Consider the following 6,000-nt stretch of genomic DNA (forward strand, 5'->3'; position numbering starts at 1 on the left):
TGCTTAAGGATCCAATAACTAATGGTTTGTCACCCATAAGTCTTATGAAAGCGCTTAATAATTAAGACGGGATTACTAATGACCATGTATAATTGCATATCGTACTATGAATGACTAATTGTAATTTTTCCTCAGTTTTGATTTTGTACTTCTCTTAATATGTTCTGCATGCATAATGACATATAGACGAATTAATATACAAATAAAACGTTCTGAAGGGCTTACTTGAAAATTTTGATCATAACTACTTAGGTTTTAAATAAGAACTACAGTATGATTAATGGGGGTCTTGAGCTGATATTCAATTCAATGACTGTATTTCTCTGCTCTAGCTTAAGTTTAAAGCTAAAATGAGTGTTAACTCCTGATCAGGCTTATCTAATACTCATAATAAATGATTACTCGGCCAAGTGGGAGAATGTAAGAATAATATATATTTATATATGGTCATAATAATCATTTATATTATAATAGATCAAAATATTAAATATACCTTATTATATATTAGTTTGGTAATTGTTGATGGTCCATATTACCTATAATTAACTAATAAAGGGTTTACCCTTGGGTGTATATAAAGAGAGATAAATATTAACATCATAACCTAATCACACACACATAACAATTTTGTGTGTCTCCTCTCTCATAAAACCGGGTTCCTCTCAAGAACCCTAACACCATCCTTAACTATACATCCTAAAGGGGAACTCGATCAAAATGACAGACATGTCGACTACATCATACTCAGCTGCGATGACTACTCTCCATGATGTAACAGGTTCATAGGTTTAATATTTATCATGTTTTCTATTACTTACATGAAGAACTGATCAACAGTATGTACTATGTCTAACACCACATAGCCGAATGTAATAAATTTAAATGACAATGTGCAACTGGGTTAGCATGTTCCGGAATACCCCTCTGGTCCTGTCAGTTTGGTTTGTCAAACTGATAGTACTATCCAAACGTCTCCGGCGCGAAGTTAATCACTTGTGTTTGTGGGTACTTTCAAGTGTTAGAACTTAGAAAATTCACATCATCACAAGTTTTCAAGTATATAAGTATATGTAAACATGTTTTCCACCCAAAAGTTCGTAAAATAGTTTAGAAAGTTGGGTCGTGAAACTCACCTTATCGCAGTTCAAGTTGGTAATATGTGTCAGTAACTAGTCTGCCTCGATTATAGCTTGAATCCTATAACCGTATAGTACCATTAATACTAGTACAATGTTTAAACTAAATTGGGTTGTATAACTAATATGGGTATGGTTGTTAGGCCCAGAACATGTCAATAGTCTTAGATTGTGACGTTGTACGTTATGAAATGTTTAAACCACACTTGGCTCAGTTTCACCATTTTTCATGCCTGACCAAATTGATCGTTTACGCGTTTCAAAAATAGGTAAGATCACACAAACTTAAGTAAACATACTGTTTGATAAAATGATTTGATTTATAAAAGAAGTTTAAAGTTTCGGTATATGGATTGATCGCAGGGTTCGTTTACGTTTTCATACGAGTTTGATTATACAAAACGCGTACAATACAACCGAATTGTCCGGAAATCTCGTAAAAAGTTCCTTTTTATCAAATTCATCCAAAACTACGATATTTGAAAAGTTTTGACGTTTTGAAATGCCAGTCAGTTCGTTAAACACAAAACTACTGATTTTGTTAAAACATATATAATTTAAATCTTTAATTAATCATAACTATTTATATAATTATATATAAATTATAAAAATTTTGTAAAAATAAATTCAAAACTGTAGAATTTTATAAAAGTGTTTTCAGAATTTTTATACTTAATTATTTATTTATAAAAATATCATTCTATGAGTATAATTAACCGATAAATAACCTTTTTATACCAAACGACATCCGAAAAATCCAAATAAATTTTCTAAGTGGTCATAATACTATAATAAAAGCCCTGTAAAATTTCCAGTGAACTTAAACTCAATAAAAACGCCAATGCACATTTTTCGGCTGTTAAAACTCAATAAAAACGCCAATGCATAACCTATACTTAGACATCTTCAAATGATCCCAAATTTTTTCAGTGAACTTAAACTCACATTTATGAGTTCCAAACCAAAGTTCATAATTTTTCATAAAGTTTAACTATTTTTCATAAATAAACGCTAATAAACGGTAATAAATTCGTCAAATATTCTCCGTTTATTAAAACATTACCAAATTTGAACAGGGACTTATTTATATGATCCAAATGTTCCTGAAAAGTTTCACAACCTAAAAACAAGCATGCCACAACCTAATACTCAAAAACCCCTAAACGAGTAATACAGTAATTACCTTGTCGGTTTTCGAGTGTTTTTTATGGTTTTATAGACTCTCCGGGTTTTGGGTCACAAGTTCAGTGTATCTACATATCATATAACATAAAACCAAGCATAAATCATCCATAGTCCAGCCTTTTTAATTAGGGTTTCGGTTAGGGTTTCAAACCAAACTTTTAAACCTTAAAAACGTTATATCCATGTTCTAATCCGTGTTTTTGGTCAAAAATCTATATGGTTCTTCTTTTTGAACATGTTTAAGATCAAAAAATGATTTTAGGTGATTTTAATAGGTTTTGGATGGTTAAACATGTTTATTACTAATTAAAACCTAAATTTCTATGTTTAAATCATGTCAATCAAGCATGAATTTCATGAAAAATTGATGTTACCTCTAGGGTTTGGCTGGAACAAAGGAAGAACATAAGTGCTTTTGAGTTGGTTTTTGTGCAAAATATCCAAGTTTGGAAGCTTATACAACAAGCTAAAACAAAAATGGGGTCCCACCCTTATTTGTGGCCGGACCAAAGGGGGGCATTGGGCCTCTCTTTTGGCCCATTCATGCCTTGGTTTTCATGCTACATTTAAATCTTGGTCCAAAATTTAGTTCGGGTTCGCTTTTTCGCAATAAAACTAGTTCGGGTACAAAAAACAGCGCGAAAACGAGTGTTTTTCAGCCCATTTTTGTAAAACAAGAAAACGTACTAACTCATTGTAAAACTCCAAAATATTTTCACGTACATCTTACAACATGTTATATAAGTGTTTTATACATCCTTTTCGGTTTGACAGATGCTACAATGCTCGTTTTGATGTTAACGATTGCGTTTAAACTCATAGCGTATCATTAAACGAAACCTTTTTCGTTTAAATGGTTTTAAACGTACTGGGGCCTAAATATCAATATGTTATCCACTATAATATATATATATATATATATATATATATATAACTTATATATGACCCCTTAGTAAATATATACGAGTCATAGTCAGTATCGGTCGGTTACTCGTTTAATCGCTACGAATTAACCGATTTATCGTTTACTCGCTACATAGTGAATAAAGTATACATCGTTTTGTCACAAACGTCACAACTCCGGCTCTCGCATTTTGTTGAAATATCAAAGAAAAATTTATGTGACAAAAAACATGGGGCCGTGCTTCTTGAAGCACGAGGTCGTGATCACCCTAGAATCTTCAGCATGATACGCGTTGTCTTCATACAATTCTCTTAATCAAAAACATTTATTCCCATAGAAGCACGGGGCCGTGCATGAACGGGGTCGCACTCGACGTTACATTCTCCATATAGTGCATGCAAACCTCACTATTACATTCATACCAAACAAAGTTTACTGAAATGGAAAAGAAAAAGATGGAATGGAGACCAATGAGGAGCAAGAATGGTGATTCTTCCTCAAACCTTATGGAAGAAGTCATTAGACTCCAAAGCATCGTCAGAGACCAAGTCGAAAGTAACATCCAAGCCGAAGCTCACCTAATCGAGTTGACCAACAAAGTCAAACTGCTTAGATTTGAGAATTTCCACATCGTCGAAAGTCATAACAAAGATGTGGACTATAAGCTCAATTATCAAAGCCGGTAGATCGCAAATCTAGACAAGAAGCTTTCCGAGCTCTTGGAAGCCAAACGAGCCCCACCACACATTCAGGACTTGTTCGGGAATGGTGGTCGTTAGAAGTTCGGACTTTGTCTTGCTAGGATTTACTCTTGCTAATTTTATGTTTTTTTTTATGTTCGGGATTGTCATTTTATCTTTCTTTCTATGATGTTTAATTATGTTTAATGTTTAATGAAAATTAGGAATTTTTATTTCTATCTTAACCTTAATACTTAAAGAAAATCAGTTAAAAATCAAACCAGCACGCTAAATAAATGTCATTTTACTTATATTATTTTTGTATCATAAGCTATACATTTACTAATTTATTTTTCTACCAGATCGTATATGGGCCGCTTTCATCGTAAGTTGTACGTGTCCTGACACTATTTTGGGCGTTCACATAATTTTTTTGATTTAGTGTAGGTGTCCTGACGAACTTAATCGATACCGACCGAATTTGTGTCAAGACGTCGCCGCAACGCGACGGGTTTCAAACCTAGTTACAATTAAACACATGAATACATATCTCTAAACATACTAGAAAAATCTGGTGCCTCTTGTTTTTTACAATATTAGCAAGCTTATATAAACGCATATGTAGTATTTAATCTGTGTATAGTGATGAAGATTTAATTCTGATAACAGATTTAATTTGTGTAATAATCGAAATATATATTCTTATGTTAGCAGATAAATCAGCGCTAATGGAGGAATTATAATGAGATGATAACAACCTAAATCATGATGACATAACATGTTGATTAATCACAACACAATTATCAATAAATGTTAAAAATTTATCAGTGGACACATAAGTTTATTAACTCCATATAAATTATATATTGAAGACTTATCGTAGTAAAGCTAGCTACCATGTTTTCTCAACAATAGCAGTTCACGAGGTGTTGCATTAAAATTCGATATGAAATTAATTATTTGTTTACGAAAGAATTGAGGAAGCTAAATCTTTGTATTGAATACATTCATGATATGTTTAAGGAACCTATAACTAATGGTCTATCGCCCATTAGTATTATGAAAGCGCTTATAATCATAACAGGGTTATTGATGACCATGTACAATTGCATACCATACTATGAATGATTAACTATTTATTCTTCCTCGCTAGTTTGATTTTGTATGTCTCATAATATGCCCTGCATGCATAATGATACTATACAAATAAAACGTCTTGAATGGCTTACTTGAAAATTTTGATAATAAATACTTAGGTTTTAAATAAATACTCCAGTATGATTAATGGGTCTTGAGCTGATGTTCAAATCAATTACTGTATTTCTCTGTTCAAGTTTGAGTTTAAAGCTAAAATGAGTGTTAACTCCTGATCAGGCTTATCTAATACTCTTAATAAATTATTAATCTTCCAAGTGAGTGAATGTAAGAATGAATATATATTTATCGCTATGGTCATCCTTATCATTTATATCATGGATCAAAATATTAATATACCTTATTATATATTAGTTTGATAATTGTTGATGAACCACATTACCCTTACTAGCTAATAAAGGGTTTCTCGTTGGGTGTATATAAAGGGAAATATTAATTAACATCAATAACCTAATAACACAGATTCATAGTTTTCGTGTTCCTCTCTCTTCGTAATCGATTTCATCAAGAAACCGTAAACCCCATATTTAACTATACATCTTAAAAGGGAACTCAAACAAGCTGATGATAATGTCGTCTGGATCTTACTCCTCTGTCGTGGCTACCCTATCTACTGTAACAAATACACATGTTATAATAGATTTATCATATTATCATGTCTTTCCACTACTTACATGAAGAACTGATCAACACCTACTACTTTTAAACATTATATATATATACACACACCATGCTATCCATTATGATTGTATACTTTTAAAACAGATGACATTATAAGTTAAAATAAAATTTGATCTATATTTTTAATAATTTTAGTTTAAAGTTATTATTGATATGAATTATCCAAAGAACCTTGAAAAAAATTCTTAATTCGCTATATATATATATATATAGCTTCGAGCCGTTGTCAAACCATCAATGGTACTTACGCAGTTATGCG

This window comes from Bidens hawaiensis, unplaced genomic scaffold (genome assembly GCF_021521415.1).
Source record: "Bidens hawaiensis isolate Kalapana, Puna unplaced genomic scaffold, B.hawaiensis_p1.1 tig00038090_1, whole genome shotgun sequence".
Taxonomy (NCBI): domain Eukaryota; kingdom Viridiplantae; phylum Streptophyta; class Magnoliopsida; order Asterales; family Asteraceae; genus Bidens; species Bidens hawaiensis.